Consider the following 22,029-nt stretch of genomic DNA (forward strand, 5'->3'; position numbering starts at 1 on the left):
GGGTGAAATCAGTAATTGTTTCGTAGCTTAAATTCTATTGTTGACATATAAACAAGTATAAATTCTGTAATAATTGTAAACATTTGGAAGACGAAGTACTAGTAATCTTTAAGTATCTATTTAGCTCTATTAAAAAACATGTTAGCAAAACCAGCCCTTCATTAATTCCAAAGTAATTAACAGTTTTGTCAAAAGTATTGTTTACGTAACTATATTTGTTAATTTCATGATTTAAACAAATAATTCAGCCTAAGTCGGTCCACAGCTGAGATTCAGATGAGTAACCTTTGCTGGTTAGAACAACAACAATGCTTCAAATTAACTGTGGAATAAGTGTTAAACAATGAGGCCATGTGTAGAAACAGTGACAGTGTCTGCTCCATATGTACCCAATTATTCTTCAAGAACAGTGAACTTTGTGGTTAGGTATTACTGCTCACAGATGTTCAACAAGAAACTATTGCAGCAGTATGTGGAGTTTTGCCTCTAAACTATTAAAACTATTAATGAGGCTTATTGAAAGTTAAACAATAGTGCACTGGCCATATAACTGTATATTACTGGGGCGTTGTGAACAGTGAAATTAAAGTAGAGTAAAATGTCACTGTGTATCTGTTGGCTACATCGTTTAAAGTAGTCAGTGTCAGAATCCACAAACCCCATTTTTCAGCCAGTGTAGCAACGCAGTACGTCAACACCAAGGAGACAAACGAAGAGAGAATTAAAAGTAGGTGGAATCGCCATAAGCAGACAGGATGCCAGAAAGATTATCTGCATATATTTGAGAAGACTACTCGCCAATGGTGCTGGTATCACAGGCATTTAGGAGATGCAGCTTGCCAGTGCACCAGCCCCTTCTGTTACCTACATGCCAAAAGTCACAAATGTTCTTGAACCTATCATTGTTGTGGATTTTTGGTCTCAGATTCATTTGTCACCAGCTTTTGTGAGCCACTATTTGATAACAGTGAACTGCAGTGCCAATCTGTCAACTGTGTTATCTGTGCTGGTAAATGAGGAGATAAATGATCCTGTATAAATATGTGGGAACCACCTGGGTGTGTCACACGTGATGCTGTCCACAGATATCAGTGTTTTTTGGCTGACAGAAACCATTACTACAGTATATGATCGCATTCTTTTTGGTCACATATACAAGAATTTCCAGTGCGCTCACCTCTGGTCACCACCGATGGGAAATATGATCACTCAACAACACAACATATCTGCAGATTACCTGGCCAACATTACAGCTCAGCCGAGGGGGACTTCCACAAGACAAGCTCCTGATGGTACAAGTAGGGTTTGAGGGGTTGTTGAAAGCAGGTGGGGTAACTAGATCGGATAATTCTTGGGCATTCCCACTGCACATGGTGTGCAAGAAAGATGGTTCCTGAGAATTTCATAGGGACTACAGGGCACTAATGCCCACACGATTCCTGATTGTTACCCTGTTCATCACGAGACTGGCTTTAATAGTGTGGTCTATTGTGCAAAAGCATTTTTGCAAATTCTGATAGTGCTGGAAGGTGTATAATGCCTCTTAGGCTTTTGCAGTAGAGATCCATACCTTTTGGATTGAAAAACACTGCACAGACATGGAAGTATTTTATGCATGAAGTGCTATGGGGTTGCCACGGGGTTCTGTTACATGGATAATATCCTCATATTTTCACCTACATTTGATGAGCATGTGACCCACTTGTGGCAGGTTTTTCAGTGCCTACAGAAATATGGAACAGTCATTAATACTGCAAAGAGTGTTTACGGCAAATTAGAGGTGCAATTTTCAGGTTAGGTAGTGTTATGTCCTAGCCAGTAATGCCACCCGAGCCCACTGCCAAAAGGTTGGCAGCATCAAAGTCCGGACGCCGTCCGCATAAGCAGCGCCAGCGAGACAGGAAATCGCCGCAAGTCTGCGCGCGCCACCGCTGGCTTCTGGCTTCTTAAGCGCTGGAGTCGCGAGCGCTAAGACAGTTCTGCATTCGCCGCTCAGTTGTATACTCGCCTCCGAATTGTGTACTTGGTAGTCAGTTGTGTGTTCATCGCAGCAGAGTTGTTGTTTGTCGTCAGCCGACGCTGACCTAGCCGCTCCGACTCGAACTAGACAGATTTCTGTAGACACTGAGTTCACTACTGTGTTACTGTATCTTCATTAATAAAAGATAAGTACCGACTTTTATTTAATATGAGTGTTTGGGCTTTCATCTTTCTGTTCACTGTTCCAGCGGACCGGTCGGCCCACTATTAAAAGTGTGGCGGTGACTTCGTAAGCCATTTCTGCAGCCAAGTGTTTGTCGCTACGAACACCGCCACAAAAGGTAGTCTCATCAGCTGTCTGTCACCAATTTCTGGATATGTGGCAGCAGTGCAACATATGGTTTTGCTGACAACCTACAGACTATTGTGCAGGTTTTTGGAAATTCTACATTGCTACTGGCAACACCTTCAACAGCTGGCAAGTCCTGGAACAATTGGCTATTTTTTAAAAGAGTGTGGGGGGAGGGGGGGGGGGGCTGATTTGGCAAAATCAGCTCCTGTACAAGCAGCTGACACAAGAAACGGAAGACGACTCAGTCTTGGCAGACTGTATATTATTGATAGGGAATTTTGATAGATAGTCTTTGTATTGACTTGTTCGTTATGATTTACTCTGTGCAATAAAGAGAACACACAGATTAATCATCCTGTCCAATATACTTCTTCCCCGAGCACACATGTAGTTACTTCCACATCTATCTACAACTTTCATCCAAGATAAGAATCTGAGTTCTCCAAACCAAGAAATTCTCAAATACAATCACAAATTTTGTTTTAATCACCATATGAATATATTTTTGTTAATAAGTGTTGGTGTATTAATGAGTCAAATGCTTTCGGAAATCAAGAAATACTACATCCATCTGGTTGCCCTGATCCTTAGCTTTCAGGATGTTATAATTAGTAATTTTGCATGATATATTGTAATGACATGGAATGAGTCATTTTACTTTCACATTTCAAATTAAGTTGTAAACATCGTTACATGCTGAACATTAGAAACTTGCAAGTTGGATTAAACACGACACATACATGTGGTTTTGGAATTCATGCTGGCTGGTTAAAAGGTCATTTTGTTTGAGATAGGTCATTACAATGACGATGGGATTTGCAGTATATTACGCTTAAGGGTTAGGGGTGGGCTTGCATATTTTGTATAGAATCTCAGAAACTGACAGGGACTTCATCAGGTCTTCGGGCTTTTTTTAATTTCAACAATTGTAGCTGTTCCTCAACACCACTGGCACTAATATCTACAATACCTATCTTTCCAGTAGCGAACAGAATAAGCCAGGATAGTACTCCTCGATATTCTTTGGTAATGTAAAATTTGAAAGCTGAGTTCAGCATTCCTGCTTTTGTTCTGCTACCCTAAATTCCAGTTTTTGTGTCATCCATGTGTCTGGATACTTAACATCACCTGCATAAATCAGTTTACTGTAACAACAAACTGCTAATAAGAAGCACCTAAGCATATTTAAGCAAATATTGTAAGACAGACAAACAATCTTCTATTTTATGCAAGGGTGCCCATGCGATAGTCAGAAGGGCGGGACCTTTACCTGCAGGTATGAAGTACTTTTAATATTTTGGAACGCGAATGCAGACTTGTAAGTAGTCATACAAAAGTTTCAGTTCCAAGCCTGCCAAAAATCCAAGTAACACTGATGATTAAACCATTTTCATGAATGAAATGGGACCGATGACCTCGCTGTTTGGTCCCCTTCGCCCACTCAAACAACAACATGAATGAAAAATACCCAATTAACAATATAACTTTTCCTTTCACTGAGAGCTAGGGGGTGTGGGGAGAGAGGGCTGAGCCCCTTTGTCCGCCCCCCCCCCCCTCCCCAAAGTATGGATGCCCTTGATTTTGTGTCTCCCTTCTCACTATAATCTGTCATAAATCCATCAAACAAAAAAACCATGGAAGAACACAATGGTCACATGTCACATCCCTTTACAAGAAGGATAGTAGAAGTGACCACAAAACTACCGTCCAGAATCCTTGGCATCAATTTGTTATAGAATCTTAGAACATTCTGGGCGACAACGGAGGAATCCAATCCCACCCGTCGGCTTTGACCCGTGACGTAAGGGTGTTGTGTTGTGTGATGTCATGATGCCACAGAGTTTAGTTTATGAGTGTGTTGTGTCTGAAGATGTCGTCTTGTTGCAGTTGGTGGTGTGTGTATGGTCCTTGTGTTACGTGGTGTATTGGGTTCATTTGGGTGTCAGTGCCTGAAGTGTGCATTTATCAGTCGTGACTGTTATAGAAGAAAGGAAATTAGTTTCAGTGAGTTAAGAATTAAGTTTCCGTTGTGTTTATGTTATTGCAGAGTTGTTTGATATTTGTTGCATGGTAAGTCATTTAATTCAATTTGTGGCCTCTTTTGTTAGGTATGGATATGAATTCCGAGTTTAATAGTGCGCGTCTGCGGGCTTAAATGGTGGACGACATGTTGTCCATCATTAAGTTTCTGCAACTTTTTGGGCTTGTGATGGAGATAGTGAAATGTGGCATATACAAGCAGAATATGAGAGTTGGGGGTTAGTGTGTAGCGCTGAAACTTTTTCATGGTAAGTAGTCATTTTTTTGAGTCTATTGTTCGCGTGTTATGGTATTTGGTGGGGTTTTAATGTGTTTTTGGGTCGGTGTTATTTACTGCATGTGTTGGTGGTTGTTTTAGTATTAGCACTTGCAGTTGATTTATGTATCTTAGTACTCAATTTCAATTTGTTTGGTATCGCCATTTGTGTTTAAGCCGTATAGGTCACGGGAAGTGATCGATTCCAATGTGTCATCATAGCTATGTGTGTTTTGGTATTGTGAGCTGCTGTTGGCCTATGTAGATCAGGGAAGTGTCTGATTCCAATTTTTGTTGTTTAAAGTGTTGGTTTTGTGGTATCGATAGTTGCGGTATGATTATAATTTTTGGAGTAGTTGGTTTTTATTTTTTGATATTGACAATTGCGGCTGAGCTATGTAGGTGAAGGGAAGTGACTGATTGCTGTCGATATTGTAAGTGTAGTGAAATTTGGGAATTTTGTGGTGCTTTTATGTCACTGTTTTGTGTGGTTTGGGATCATGGTGTGTTTATATTTAGTTTGTCCCCACCCAAAAGCCCCCAATTTCCTGCGCTGGTCCCGTTAGTTTGATTATATTTTTGGAGAGAGATGTATTTGCTGTTGTTTAAGTAATGATGTCATAGGCGCCATATTGGAGACGTTGAGAATGGTCGTTCCCACCATATTGGTGATGTCATGTGTCAAAGCAGACGGTTGGAATCGGACGCTTCTCTAATCCCCACTCTGAGCTAACATATAATTAGGTATCTTGAATAAAATGACCTCTTTCATGCCGACCAGCATGCATTCTGAAAAACCAGATCATGTTCTCACATGAAATCCTCAAATCTTTATACGAAGACATTGGAGATGATGCAGTTTCACACAGTACAAAATCTAAGCTTATTGTCAAATGTATGATCCTCTGGGGTATCTACCGAAATTTGTGACTGGATTGAGTATTTTTTGTTTAGATGGCACAGCATGTTATCTCGGATGGAGAGTCGTCCGATGTAGAAGTAACTTCAGGTGCGGCCCAGGGAAGTGTGATGGTACCCTTTGTGTTCATGTTACATATTAATGATCTTGCAGACAATATTAATAGTAACGTCAGACTTTTTGTGCATGATGCAGTCATTTATAATGAGGAGCTGTTTGTGAAAAGCTGCATAAATATCAGTCAGCTCTTGATAAGATGTTAAAGTGGTGCAAAGATTGGCAACTTGATTTAAATGTTCAGAAATGTAAATCCGTACATTTCACAAAACGAAAAAAACATAGTATCCTACAATATCAAAGAGTTGGAATCAGCCAGTTAGTACATATACTTGGTTGTAACATTTTGCAGGGATATGAGATGGAATGATCCCATAGACTCAGTAAAGCAGGTGGTAGATTTCGGTTTATTGGCAAAATACTGGGTAAATGCAATCAATCTACAAAGGTGGTTGCTTATAAAGTACTCGTGTGACCCATTCTGGAATAGGCTATTGGTCAAGTGTATGTGATCCGCAACAAATAGCGCAAACAACGGATATTGAATGTGTACAGAGAAGGGTAGCATGAATGATCAAGGGTTTGTGTGAGTCGTGGGAGAGTGTCACAGAGATGCTGAAGAAACTGAACTGCAAGCCTTTTGAAGACAACCGTAAACCGTCTCGAGAAAGCCAACTAATATAGTTTAAAGAACCGGCTTTAAATGATGATTCTAGGAGTATAACACAACCTCCGACTTACCGCTCACGTAGGGATTGTGAGGACAATATTAAATTAGTTACAGATCACACCTAGGCATTTAAACAGTCGTTCTTCCAGCGCTCAGTACGTGAACGGAACGGGATGAAACCCTAACACTTGGTGCAGTGGGAAGTACCCTCAGCCAAGCATTTCACAATGATTTCAGTGCGTATATGTAGATGTTTGTATTCATAGGGTCGTAATATAGCAGGTACAGTTCATAAATAATGACTGAAAACGGTTATCTTCAGTAGTACTTCTTGACTTACCTTCAATCGATTTCCTTCAGGAACTCGCTGTTCAACTGCGTGTCTTATGCAAATTTGAAGGTCGCGTGACAGCCGATTCCGCGAAGAATACGTCTTCCTCTTAATTCTCCTAACCTTTTTGTTTTGATATTGGTGTAGAAATTATCAGCAGCCAGCAATTCTCGACTCCTCGATATCATTGTCGATACTTTCATTTTCAGTGTGTATCGATACGGGAATGTACTGGCAATTGGCAAGGCTCGTCCATACCCAACGACATGTTTGCGCCGATATCTGTGCAAATGTCTGTGCATGCAATAGATAGCTGCAGATGTGGTTCACACTACATAAGTTGCAATCTACTTCTCGCCCGCCGTCTGTCGATGTAGAAAAGAAATTTCAGTGGCAAGTGACCAGATTTTCGTACAGTAATGGCCCCTACACGGGTTCTAATATTCCTTGTCGGTCAGGTAGGACCACTGGAGAGCCAACCTCACACCACCCCACCCAGCACCCGACAAACTGTGCTGCGAGTAGTGCTATCGCGCCAACTTTCACGGCGGGGTTCGTGAGTTTCTGGACACAGCAGATATTTGTGAGACACGTCGTGCAATACGTACCGTATAGCAATGTGGATGCAAGAAATTAAGCACGTTTTTCATTTTTAACGGATCCATAATGGTTTCGTGTGGTACTTACAGAGAATAAAAGTACGTCGACCACGTGTATTGAGGTTTTATTTCCGATACATGTCGGAAATGACAGAAGCTGTAAGCTACTATATTACCGGGTGATCAAAAAGTCAGTACAAATTTGAAAACTGAATAAATCACGGACTAATGCAGAGAGAGAGGTACAAATTGACACACGTGCTTGGAATGACATGGGGTTTTACCAGAACCACAAAAATGCAAAAGTTCAAAAAATGTCCGACAGATGGCGCTTCATCTGATCAGAATAGCAGTAATAGCATAACAAAGTAAGACAAAGCAAAGATGATGTTCCTTGCAGGAAATGCTCAATATGTCCACCATCATTCTCAACAATAGATGTAGTCCAGGAATAATGTTGTGAACAGCACTGCAAAGCATGTCTGGAGTTATGGTGAGGCATTGGCGTCGGATGTTGCTTTCAGCATCCCTAGAGATGTCGGTCGATCACAATACACTTGCGACTTCAGGAAACCCCAAAGCCAATAATCGCACGGACTGAGGTCGGGGGACCTGGGACGCCAAGCATGACGAAAGTGGCGGCTGAGCACACGATCATCACCAAACGACAAGCGCAAGAGATCTTTCACGCGTCTAACAATATGGGGTGGAACGCCATCCTGCATAAACATCGTACGTTCCAGCAGGTGTTTATCAGCCAGGCTTGGGATGATGCGATTCTGTAATATATCGGCGTACCTCTCATCTGTCACGGTAGCAGTCACTGACGTTTTGCTGTCCAGCGCCATCTGTCGGACATTTTGTGAACTTTTTATTTTTTTTTGTTCTAATAAAACCCAATGTCATTCCAAGCATGTGTGTCAATTTTTACCTCTCTGTCTACATTATTCCATGGTTTATTAAGTTTTCAAATTTATACCGACTTTTTGATCACCCGGTATTATTAGCGACTGGCGGAAGTTAAGAGGACCACAAATTCAGTGCTGTTGTATCCCCACAATTATTAACTACAGTGATTCCAGAAACCTGAAATGTGATTTATAGTTAATTCAGTAAATACGTCGACTAAAAAGACTTGCACCAGGCGAGTGGTCTACCCGACGGGAGGCCCTAGCCACAAGACATTTTATTTAGCAAATATGTCATGCTAATGCAAAATAAATAAAAGATTTTCGCGTAAACGTTATTAATTTATTTATGTTAAGTAGCTTAAAAGATTGCAAGTAAGTTTCAGAAACTCATTTCAAAACTGTTTTTGCAGCGATATTCTTGGGTATAGAAGTCCATAGAGCTTGCGTCCACACAGGGAGATGCTGTCAAGGTTGTACTTGTCTAGTCTTGGTTGGCGCAGCGGTCTGCCTGTACATGACGTCAGTACTGGCTGAGTAGTGGTACTAGATGTGCCATTGTTAGGTCGTCTGCCTGTGGTTGTACGTGATCCTGTGTCCAGTTTTCCGTGTTGTGGTCTGGGGCTGACACATGTTGGATGCCATCCCTGGATAACGCAGATAACAGTGAAGCTGTATCGATTGACTGTGATATCGGTGTGGAGTGGTACAATGATGGCAACACCATGCTCTTGCCAACTTGTCAGTTTTTGTACGTGGTAGATACCACAATCGTCGTGTCATGTAGAGACACTGTGATATCTTCTGAAAGGTAGTGCTTGACATTGCCTATGATGGAAAAGGCTGTTGTGTCATGGCATGAGGTCAAAGGGGCGCTATTGTTTCCCGGCATCTCTGCCGAAGTCCATGCTGGCTTCAGTCTATTGACGGACACAATAGTGGGTTTGCTGGCTACCATGATTTTGAATGAGTTGGATTCTCACATCAGGTGGAGGTGGAGCAACATGTCACATGGTGCAGTTGTCAAAAAACTCAGGGTCACCAGTCTGAAGGTTGCGTGTTCATATCATTTGGGTAGTGAACGCAACGTTCATGATGTGTAATGACTGTCTATGTTACTGACTCACATACACAATATTTATGTATACATATTATGTGGACAGATACAACTCAAACACTTGGCATCTCAGGACACTTTGCACAAGGTCCAGAGGTACTGTTTTTGCAGTGATATTCTTGGGGACGGAAGTCCATAGAGCTTGTGTCCCCACATATCCAAGTGATAAGAGTGAACAAAAACAGAATAACGTATCAGGAAAAAGAACAAACAAACCAACAGGATAATATATCAACAAAAACAAAGAGTAAATATAGATCATTAGCTGAGCCAAAGATGATCTACACAGGAACCTTCACTTACACATAGGCACTGCACAATACACAACACCGCACACTAACTTGCATACACTTCACTACTCACCCCCTTCGTGTCACCAATATTTTTGATGAACTTTACACATCATCCAGATTGGGTGATAACAGGCCACATACTGGTTGTTGCTAGTTTGCTGGTGGTGGACTCTGACGACTGTTGTGGCTTGCCCTGCAACAGGTGGTGGAGTGACAGATTTGTTTGTTGTGTCCAAGGTGAGTGCAGCAGGGTGGTTACACAAAAGGCTGGTGATAGCTGTTGGTATGCCCATAATGTTGGCGGCAAATGTTTTGCCTTGCATGATAACTACATAGTACAGTCCATCACAGGGTGGCCACAGTGGCTTGTGCACCGCATCATATTGGATAAAAACATATTGACAGTCATGTAGCTGAATAGTGATATGTGGGGTGATGGTGGAAGTTGATTAATAATTGTATGAATAATTGGAAAAATTGATTGGAAAGAATAGTTGAAAGAAATTTTAAGGTAATTTATGGGAAACTGTGCACGATCCGGGGTGAACTTTAACAGATACCAATATCAAACAGACCTTCAGTATCAATACATTCAAGGTCAATATTCATAATTTGTTTTACATGCTGCTTCACATTAATTCCATTGTGCGTAGTCTTGATTATGACAATATTGATGCAGGATCACTCCTCCATTGTTCACATAAATTCTTCTTGTCTGCTCAAAACCTCTTGATGCTGGATATCAGTCGTGAGTGAAATGATGAACAGATGGGGATGGACATCATAAATGTATGAATTAATCTTGCCTTTCTAATAACTTTTTATAACATGTTTAATGTAAGGTTGAAATACACATTTTTTAACAATGCTCGTATGACGGATCCCAGGATATGTCCGCACACTACCACTTATAGAAACAAATGGGTAAAGATATGGGAATTAATAAACTGAAGAGCGTATTTCTTATTTTGTTTCATATGGATGTATCAAAACATTATCCTTACCACAAAACAACTCTTTAATTTATCTTTGTAGGTGTTTATAATCCATTCAATTTACATATAGCATACATATAAGAAAAGAACAAAAAAATAATATGATTCAACACAGCTTGTCAAACATGAATGGGCAGCAGTTCGGTTGATCCCTTGGTGCCATTGTATTTAGCCACTGTATCTGTGTATGCAGGTTATTCATAAAGTATGACAGGCCAGTGGATCCATTTTGTACACCAGCAAAGAACTTGCCAGGAAGACATATAGGCCGACTAAACACAAGCTCCACTGTTGTTGCTTTGTCATCTTCTTTTGGGGTTGCATGTAGACCTAAGACAACATTAGGTAACATGTCTGTCCAAAGTTGTGAATCATGGCATCACAACTCTGAGCTGGCAGTGCATATGCTCAACTAAACCATTTGCTGCTGGATGGTATGCTGTAGTCGAGCTTCACTTCATGTGAGACATGTAAGACAACAAGCATTTTCAAGAGATAGGATTCAAACTGTCCCCCGGATCAATTGCCATCTGCAGAGGTATGCTGAATTGTGTGATCCATCCATGAAAGAATGTGGTCATGGCAGTTTCAGCATTATATCAGTTATACGGAATATTCAGGCCAGCATGTATAACTGTCTACAGCTGTGAGACAGTAAGTGTATCCATCTGACATGGGAAGGGTCCTCCTATGAGATCTATGTGAACGTGTTCAAATACACTCCTGGAAATGGAAAAAAGAACACATTGACACCGGTGTGTCAGACCCACCATACTTGCTCCGGACACTGCGAGAGGGCCGTACAAGCAATGATCACACGCACGGCACAGCGGACACACCAGGAACCGCGGTGTTGCCGTCGAATGGCGCTAGCTGCGCAGCATTTGTGCACCGCCGCCGTCGGTGTCAGCCAGTTTGCCGTGGCATACGGAGCTCCATCGCAGTCTTTAACACTGGTAGCATGCCGCGACAGCGTGGACGTGAACCGTATGTGCAGTTGACGGACTTTGAGCGAGGGCGTATAGTGGGCATGCGGGAGGCCGGGTGGACGTACCGCCAATTGCTCAACACGTGGGGCGTGAGGTCTACACAGTACATCGATGTTGTCGCCAGTGGTCGGCGGAAGGTGCACGTGCCCGTCGACCTGGGACCGGACCGCAGCGACGCACGGATGCACGCCAAGACCGTAGGATCCTACGCAGTGCCGTAGGGGACCGCACCGCCACTTCCCAGCAAATTAGGGACACTGTTGCTCCTGGGGTATCGGCGAGGACCATTCGCAACAGTCTCCATGAAGCTGGGCTACGGTCCCGCACACCGTTAGGCCGTCTTCCGCTCACGCCCCAACATCGTGCAGCCCGCCTCCAGTGGTGTCGCGACAGGCGTGAATGGAGGGACGAATGGAGACTTGTCGTCTTCAGCGATGAGAGTCGCTTCTGCCTTGGTGCCAATGATGGTCGTATGCGTGTTTGGCGCCGTGCAGGTGAGCGCCACAATCAGGACTGCATACGACCGAGGCACACAGGGCCAACACCCGGCATCATGGTGTGGGGAGCGATCTCCTACACTGGCCGTACACCACTGGTGATCGTCGAGGGGACACTGAATAGTGCACGGTACATCCAAACCGTCATCGAACCCATCTTTCTACCATTCCTAGACCGGCAAGGGAACTTGCTGTTCCAACAGGACAATGCACGTCCGCGTGTATCCTGTGCCATCCAACGTGCTCTAGAAGGTGTAAGTCAACTACCCTGGCCACCAAGATCTCCGGATCTGTCCCCCATTGAGCATGTTTGGGACTGGATGAAGCGTCGTCTCACGCAGTCTGCACGTCCAGCACGAACGCTGGTCCAACTGAGGCTCCAGGTGGAAATGGCATGGCAAGCCGTTCCACACGACTACATCCAGCATCTCTACGATCGTCTCCATGGGAGAATAGCAGCCTGCATTGCTGCGAAAGGTGGATATACACTGTACTAGTGCCGACATTGTGCATGCTCTGTTGCCTGTGTCTATGTGCCTGTGGGTCTGTCAGTGTGATCATGTGATGTATCTGACCCCAGGAGTGTGTCAATAAAGTTTCCCCTTCCTGGGACAATGAATTCACGGTGTTCTTATTTCAATTTCCAGGAGTGTAGTAGATTTGGACGGATGAAGCTTCCCAGCAGTGACCTGACATGGCCGCTATTTTATTGCTTTGATAGGTCACCACTGTCACACAAATTGCTTACGTTCCCTGTCAATATGCAGCCAGACGAACACTTACTTTACCATTTTTATTGCAGTTCTAACTCCTTGGTGTGAAATGTTGTCCAGTGAGGCAATTGCCTGTTGGAAAAACTCGGCAGTCACAAATGGCTGTCATCTGTTATTGATAATGTCACAATATAGCTGGACAGCTGATGGTGTTAGCATGATGCAGATGCCTGATGGTTACATAACAAATCGTGTAATTTATCGTCCAATTATTACACCACCGCAAGAACTTCAGAGTCAATTGCTTCAGAAATAGAATCTATTCATGAGAGCATGTCAAGTGGCATATTCATTTCGTCTTCAACATGGATGATGTTGGTAGTAAATTGGATGATGAAATCAAGACATTGGCAAGCATATATTAGTGGCTTGTGATCCCTTAACATAACAAACTACTGTCCATCCAACATGGGTTGGAAATTTTTGATGGATGCATTGGCAGCATACAGCTCACTGTCATATGTTGACGAAGTTTGCTGCAAAGGTGACAACTTTTTGCTGAAGAAAGCTAGTGGTTGCCAATGTTCATCCACACATTGTTGTTGTGCAGCAGCAGTGGAGGCAGATGCATCAACCATCATTGCAAGTTGCACCTGCAGTACTGGGTGCACCAAGAATACTGCTTCAGCAATGGTAGTCTTCAAATCAGAAAATGCTGTTTCAGCTTCTAGATTTCACTGATGTTTATCCTTTGATCTTGGTTTGCCTTGTAAGAATTTGCTGAGTGGCGCAGCTAGGAGGACGTGGTTATGAATGAAACAATGACAGAACTTCAGGACTCCGAGGAAATGTTGTAGTTCCTTGATTGGTGTAGGTCATGGAAAACATTTTCTTTTGATGGATGAGTTCTTTGAGCATTAGTGGTACAGCCAAGAGATTGAACATCTGGTATAGTATACCGGGCTGGAATCGTTATTGCATTTAGCGTTAGTCTTCACAAGGACGACGTCTGTTGTTTTTTTTTTCAGTACCACTTGATGGATGGCAGATCCTCTATGTGTAGGCAGAGCCAAAAATCTTATTGCATGGAACCTTCACTTGCATGTAGTGTTACTCCATACATACACACTACACACTAACTTGATAAGGTTCCAGCTTAAGTAACAGAATATGGATGAATTTCTTTCCTTGGATTAGCACTTATTTGCCCATAGCTTTCTCTCAGCTTTTTCTTTTCAAGAAAAACTCTAGCTTTCCGTTTCTGTGTAAAATCAAGTAGGATCTCATAGAATATAAACACAATGAACTTAAGTTAAACAAACGACAAAAACATGGTGGCACTGTAAGTGCTGAGAGCAGTTTGTCGGGACATGTGTAGGCTGCCACAAAACCAGTGGGTCGGTCGGTCAGCCGATAAATTGGTGCATGTGTAGGTGCCTTAACTTCAAAGCTTACTCATTTGTTAAGAAATGGTGGAAATTCTGTTTTAAAAAAAGCAAACAGAATGGCAGAAACCGAAAGACAGACCAAAGTGGTATACACACTGGTTGATTAATCAAAGGCAATTTTTGCACATAACAATAAATCACGCAAATCCTGTAAATTCTGCTAAATACTCTGAATAATTTAAATTGAAACTGTGACATAGATAATGTTGTGAGAACAGCAAACAAAAGACTGCACTTTATTGGCATAATGCTTAGGAAAATTCAGTATGTCTACTGAAGAGATTCATTTTGCTATGCTTGTCCACCCTTCTCTAGAGTATAGCTGTGCAACATGGGATCCACATCAGACAGGATTGACACAGGACATCTGTGTGAATGATCTGTTGTTGTCTTAGTTTTCCGCAGAGCAGGTTCACAGTAGTGTTTTGCACTGGTTAAAGTGTTTTTCAGCTTTTCTTGGAAAATGAGTAGTTCCAGTGAGGAGCAACTGTTTGCACGCAATTAATGAAAAAACATAGTAGTTGAAGTTTTTCAAGAAATGTGGAATATTTTGAAGCCAATCTGTTTGCTTCCTCCCATGACACAGACATGAAAAAAAGCTGAGAAAAGTTTTTCATCATTATGGGGTTTTCCGAACTGTGTTGGAACAATAGACGGGAAACACATTAAATTAAAATGTCCCAAGAACATTGGATATGGCTACTATTGTTACAAAATTATAATTTTTCACTCATTCTTTTGGTGTTGGTGGACCCACTCTACAAGTTTATGGTCGGTGACATAGGAAGTTAAGGACAACATAATGACAGTAGTATTTTTGAGAATTTAGTATTCTACCCACAATATATTGCTGGAAAAACAATTCTACCTCAAAACCCATTACCTGGCACACACATCCGCATTCATCACATACCTAATGAAACCATATCCAAAAGCCGAAATGATCTCTGATCACAGAAAAAAGTTTGAATGCACAGCTCTCTCGAGCACGTCGTGTCATCAAAAACGTGTTTGATATATTGGCTATCAAATGGCATGTATTTCTGAGAATGACAGATACAGATGAGTGACATGCAAAGTGCACAATTAAAGTAGCTTGCTGTTTGCATAACTTCATTATAATGAAGAATGACAATGAATGTTCAGCTAATGATCAAAGTGAAGAAGTCAAATGGCCTACATAAGCACTGTTGCCAACACATGCTACCAATCTGAGAACAAATCATGCTGCAATTCAAGTCTGTGAAACTTCTGCTGATTATTTTAATAGAATTGTTTGTAATACTTGTATGAGGTACCTAACATAAAGTAATAACTACATAATAAAATAATTTTGTGAAATAAAAACGTATTTGTACTTACTAGTAACATTCAGCTCTTCTGCAATCATGGTCCATGTTTTTGCTTTTTTCACTATATTTTTGTAGGGCTGGAGTGAAATGTCTTACAAATATGTGTACTTCCTCACAAGTGCTGTGCTAATGATTGTGTCCTCAGTATCTGAAATGCTGTGAAATGTGAACATAAATAATCATATGCTCGTACCAGTATGACATAAAATGAACACTGTAATGCATAATTCTGTACAATCACAACATAATTTCATTTTAGGTGTGAAAGGTAACAATAACTACTTAATAAATACAAACCTCCAGTTGGGAGTAGATGAAAATGCAATGTGTTCTTGAGATTTGGTTCACATTAAGCATTCACTTACCATCAGTAACAGAAGAATTTCCCCCATGTCAGAAATTTGGTAACATCAGAAAATGTATATTGATAATTTTATAAAGCAGGCCTTATTCTCTCTCCTGACATTTCTATATATTGCCTCCTGTTTCTCAGGTATAATGGGATTCGGTTTTTTTCAAAGTATGTGCTGAGAGATGCTTATCCAAACACTGGAATATCTTTGAGGATATTTATGACAATTCCAGTGACTGTAGCATCTTGTGAACGCAGTTTCAGTAATAATAAAATTTGCTAAATCTGCCTATAAAACAAACTGAAAGGCAGTTTTATGGGATAGGGTTTGGGGGGGGGGGGGGGGGGTTAGAGGGTGGAAAGGGAGGCACAGTGTGTTGTAATAAAAAAAATGAATAAATAAATACTACTGAATATGCATATGAAAACACTCTTTACATCTACATCTACATTGATACTCCGCAAGCCACCCAACGGTGTGTGGTGGAGGGCACTTTACGTGCCACTGTCATTACCTCCCTTTCCTGTTCCAGTCGCGTATGGTTCGCGGGAAGAACGACTGTCTGAAAGCCTCCGTGCGCGCTCTAATCTCTCTAATTTTACATTCGTGATCTCCTCGGGAAGTATAAGTAGGGGGAAGCAATATATTCGATACCTCATCCAGAAACGCACCCTCTCGAAACCTGGCGAGCAAGCTACACCGCGATGCAGAGCGCCTCTCTTGCAGAGTCTGCCACTTGAGTTTATTAAACATCTCCGTAACGCTATCACGGTTACCAAATAACCCAGTGACGAAACGCGCCGCTCTTCTTTGGATCTTCTCTATCTCCTCCGTCAACCCGACCTGGTACGGATCCCACACTGATGAGCAACACTCAAGTATAGGTCGAACGAGTGTTTTGTAAGCCACCTCCTTTGTTGATGGACTACATTTTCTAAGCACTCTCCCAATGAATCTCAACCTGGTACCCGCCTTACCAACAATTAGTTTTATATGATCATTCCACTTCAAATCGTTCCGTACGCATACTCCCAGATATTTTACAGAAGTAACTGCTACCAGTGTTTGTTCCGCTATCATATAATCATACAATAAAGGATCCTTCTTTCTATGTATTCGCAATATATTACATTTGTCTATGTTAAGGGTCAGTTGCCACTCCCTGCACCAAGTGCCTATCTGCTGCAGATCTTCCTGTATTTCGCTACAATTTTCTAATGCAGCAACTTCTCTGTATACTACAGCATCATCCGCGAAAAGCCGCATGGAACTTCCGACACTATCTACTAAGTCATTTATATATATTGTGAAAAGCAATGGTCCCATAACACTCCCCTGTGGCACGCCAGAGGTTACTTTAACGTCTGTAGACGTCTCTCCATTGATAACAACATGCTGTGTTCTGTTTGCTAAAAACTCTTCAATCCAGCCACACAGCTGGTCTGATATTCCGTAGGCTCTTACTTTGTTTATCAGGCGACAGTGCGGAACTGTATCGAACGCCTTCCGGAAGTCAAGAAAAATAGCATCTACCTGGGAGCCTGTATCTAATATTTTCTGGGTCTCATGAACAAATAAGGCGAGTTGGGTCTCACACGATCGCTGTTTCCGGAATCCATGTTGATTCCTACATAGTAGATTCTGGGTTTCCAGAAATGACATGATACGCGAGCAAAAAACATGTTCTAAAATTCTACAAGAGATCGACGTAAGAGATATAGGTCTATAGTTTTGCGCATCTGCTCGACGACCCTTCTTGAAGACTGGGACTATCTGTGCTCTTTTCCAATCATTTGGAACCCTCCGTTCCTCTAGAGACTTGCGGTACACGGCTGTTAGAAGGGGGGCAAGTTCTTTCGCGTACTCTGTGTAGAATCGAATTGGTATCCCGTCAGGTCCAGTGGACTTTCCTCTATTGAGTGATTCCAGTTGCTTTTCTATTCCTTGGACACTTATTTCGATGTCAGCCATTTTTTCGTTTGTGCGAGGATTTAGAGAAGGAACTGCAGTGCGGTCTTCCTCTGTGAAACAGCTTTGGAAAAAGGTGTTTAGTATTTCAGCTTTACGCGTGTCATCCTCTGTTTCAATGCCATCATCATCCCGTAGTGTCTGGATATGCTGTTTCGAGCCACTTACTGATTTAACGTAAGACCAGAACTTCCTAGGATTTTCTGTCAAGTCGGTACATAGAATTTTACTTTTGAATTCAATGAACGCTTCACGCATAGCCCTCCTTACGCTAACTTTGACATCGTTTAGCTTCTGTTTGTCTGAGAGGTTTTGGCTGCGTTTAAACTTGGAGTGGAGCTCTCTTTGCTTTCGCAGTAGTTTCCTAACTTTGTTGTTGTACCACGGTGGGTTTTTCCCGTCCCTCACAGTTTTACTCGGCACGTACCTGTCTAAAACGCATTTTACGATTGCCTTGAACTTTTTCCATAAACACTCAACATTGTCAGTGTCGGAACAGAAATTTTCGTTTTGATCTGTTAGGTAGTCTGAAATCTGCCTTCTATTACTCTTGCTAAACAGATAAACCTTCCTCCCTTTTTTTATATTCCTATTAACTTCCATATTCAGGGATGCTGCAACGGCCTTATGATCACTGATTCCCTGTTCTGTACATACAGATTCGAAAAGTTCGGGTCTGTTTGTTATCAGTAGGTCCAAGATGTTATCTCCACGAGTCGGTTCTCTGTTTAATTGCTCGAGGTAATTTTCGGATAGTGCACTCAGTATAATGTCACTCGATGCTCTGTCCCTACCACCCGTCCTAAACATCTGAGTGTCCCAGTCTATAAAAACTGATACAACATGATTGTGCTAGTAGAAACGTCCCGCAGGACATCGGATTTCATTTTTTACTTCTTCAATTGTAGCTGCAGGTGGCAGACTCCAGGAACACTGGTCCTTGTTGTAATCAAGAAAATCTTCCATATATGTTCCTTCACTTACTTCAATAAATAAAAAAAATTTGATATTGTTTTCACACATACATGTGATACCAAGAGCTCGCAATACTTCATATCTAATATCACACAGCTTCATCATCCTTCTAACTACAAGAGAATGTACAAATAATTGAACGAAAGTCCCTTTGTTTGTTTGCACCACACCGTGCATTCACAATTAATGTCTCTGTCAACTCTTACGTTCAATTGGTGTTTCATTTTTTTGTTTTTGTTTTTAATAAATACTAGATTCATGATATCCTGGGGGTCTTTCATCATGTGCCTACACAACAGCTTTGACAGTTGAGCAAAAGCATAGGATTACCTTGGTATGACTCTGGTTTAAAAGTAGCTTAAAAGTGAAAACATTGACTTGATAAATTCATTTTCAGGTTACAGTTTAGCATTCAGGTTTTGTAGAAAAAACTGGTTTGGAGGATCGTGCATTCTAGTAGTGCAGTCAATAAGTTTTAAAGTTAAACAAACTTTTAATTGCTTGAATGAGGAATTATTATTTGAAAGCTGCTACAATGAACTGCTAAAATATGGTATATTAATTATTAGCATATATCACATCCCTGGCTATTCAGCTGCAAGTGTATTTCTAGACAAATCTGAAACTTTGTGGAGTAGGTTGCAGGTAAAAACCTCATATAAAAAGGTAATAGTTTGTGTCTATTTCAACGCAGATATAGGACATAAAGGAATTAAAAACATTTGCTCCTAGTAGGCATTGATTTAAATTATTGATTTAAATTAATGGGGAAAGTTGAAAATTTATGCTGGACCAGCATTCAAACCCTGGTCTTCCGCTTGTTAAGCAGATGCTCTGACTACTGCAACATCTGTGCACAATGGTCATTGCAAGTGCACGGACTGCCCTAGCACACCTCCTGTCAGATCCAAATTCACAGCTTATCCACACAGTACTGATGTACAGCATCTTGCCCATTGAGCCCATTACTTGCAGCATTTCACTGATTCCTGTAAGAGTTTGAGCTTAGAGTGCATCTGCACTGAAGGGATCATTGGCTGTCCTCCCCTTATTTATATAAATGTGGAGTCCACTCTTCTGGAATGTCTGAAAGAATAGGCACCTCATATACAGTGACCAGCCAGAACATTATGTCCACCTTTGGCACAGATAACAGCAGTGATGCATCATGGCGTGGAAGCAATGAGGCCTTGGTAAGTTTCTAGCAGGAGCTGCCACTGCATCTGCACACACAAGTTGCCTAATGCCTGTAAATTCCGGGGAGGGGCAATGAGCTCTGATGTGCACTCATCACATCCAAGATGTGTTAGACCAGATTCAGATCTGGCTAGTTGGGGGACCAGCACATCAATAGGAACTCAGTGCTGTTTTCCTCAAACCACTCCATCACATTCCTGGCCTTATGACGTGGTGCATTATCTTGCTGGAAAATGCCACTGCCATTGGAAAACATGATCATCATGAAGGGGTGTACATGGCCTGCAACCAGAATGCAACATTCCTTGGTCATCCTGGAGCCTTGCACAACTACAGTTGATGCATGGATGCCTATGTGAATGTTCCACGGAGCATAATGAAGCCACTGCTACCTTGTCTCCAACCCATAGTACACGTATCAAGGAGCTGTTCCCCTGGAAGATGACAGATTTGCACCCTCCCTTCAGCATGATGAAGAAGGTATCAGGATTCATTAGACCCTACAATGTTCTGCCACTGCGCCAATGGTCATATGCCTGATTCAGTCATAGTTTCTGATGTTGTAGTGTTAACATTGGCACATGCATGGGTCATCAGCTGTGGAGGCCTACTGTTAGGAGTGTTCAGTGCACTGTGTGTTCAGACACACGTGCACTCTGCCCAGCATTAAAGTCTGATGTTAGTTCCACCACAGTTTGTCACCTGTCCTGTTTTACCAGTGTGTCCAGCATACGACACCTGACATCTGTAATGAGGAGTGGCTGTCCAATGCCATGATGTCTGGATATGGTCTCACCATGTGTCGAAGACATTCACCACAGCACTCCTCGAACAGCCAACAATTTGTGCTAAGCCTCCAGGCCTTCTCAATCTGCCCTTGGTCAAAGTCAGATAAATCATACACTTTCCCCATTCTTCACATTGACAATATGCTCACTGATACTACATGCACCAAGTATGTGTCTGACTTTATGGGAATCAGTGAAATGCTTTGAGTAATGAGGATAAGTTAAGGGTCTGGGTATGACGGGAGACATGTAGGGTAGTCTGTGGTAGGCTGTGGTGACCAATGTGTCTGGATATAGTGGTCAGCGCATCTGGTAAGTAAGCAGGAGACCTGGGTTTGAATCCCGGGCCTGCATAAATTTTCAACTTTCCCCATTGGTTTAAATCAATGTTCACTGCCAGCTAAGCCTTTAATTCCTTTGTCTTGATTCATAGTGGCTCCAGGAACAAATTGATGTTTGTTCTTTTGGACATGTCTGAAAGAACATACATTGCATATATAGATTTAAGAGACGATGACAAATTTGTCATTTCTCTGATGGACTTATTATCTAATTTAAGTCAATGTCTACTGGTAGATAATACTTTGAATTCCTTTGCATCCTGATTCATAATGGCTGCAGGAAAAAAATGCTGTTGCTCCATACCACGATGTGTTGCCATAAGAACAGACACCACTTATATAGAGATAAGAGATGATACAGATTTTCCATTTCTCTGATGGACTTATTATCTACATATGCCAAACATTAAATTTCAGGCTGTACACTAGAGTAACAGGATCTTCTGCTACATGTCTACATTTATGTCTACATGTATACTCTGCAAACTACCATGAAGTGCAAGGCAGAGGGTCCCATTGCATCAATTATTAAGGTTTCTTTCCTTTCCATTCATATATTGAGCACTGTAAGAATGATTGTTTGAATGCCTCTGTGCATGCAGTAATTATTCAAATCTTATCCTCACAATCACTGTGTGAGTGATATGTAGTGATTGTAGTATATTCCTAGAGTTATCATTTAAAGCTGGTTCTTGAAACTTCATTAATAGACTTCTTTTTTTTGGATAGTTTACATCTTATCTTCAAGAGTCTTCTGGTTCATTTCCTTCAGTATTTCTGTGACACTCTTCTATGGATCAGGCAAACCTGTGACCATTCATGCTGCTCTTCTGTATATATGTTCAATACTCCATGTTAGTCCTATTTGGTATGGATCCCACACACTTGAGC

The 22,029-nt window shown here is 41.7% G+C and overlaps 1 protein-coding gene across 1 annotated transcript in view; it reads right to left on the bottom strand.

Annotated features, from left to right (window-relative positions):
- LOC124711486 (1,2-dihydroxy-3-keto-5-methylthiopentene dioxygenase) overlaps positions 1 to 6,769 on the bottom strand; it is a 54,494-nt gene extending 47,725 nt beyond the window's left edge. The window contains exon 1 of the mRNA XM_047241631.1: positions 6,615 to 6,769. The gene's annotated coding sequence lies outside the window, so the exon portion shown is untranslated. The remainder of the gene's footprint in view (positions 1 to 6,614) is intronic.
- Between the last annotated feature and the right edge of the window lie 15,260 nt (positions 6,770 to 22,029).

This window comes from Schistocerca piceifrons, chromosome 1, assembly GCF_021461385.2.
Source record: "Schistocerca piceifrons isolate TAMUIC-IGC-003096 chromosome 1, iqSchPice1.1, whole genome shotgun sequence".
In the NCBI taxonomy this organism is placed as follows: domain Eukaryota; kingdom Metazoa; phylum Arthropoda; class Insecta; order Orthoptera; family Acrididae; genus Schistocerca; species Schistocerca piceifrons.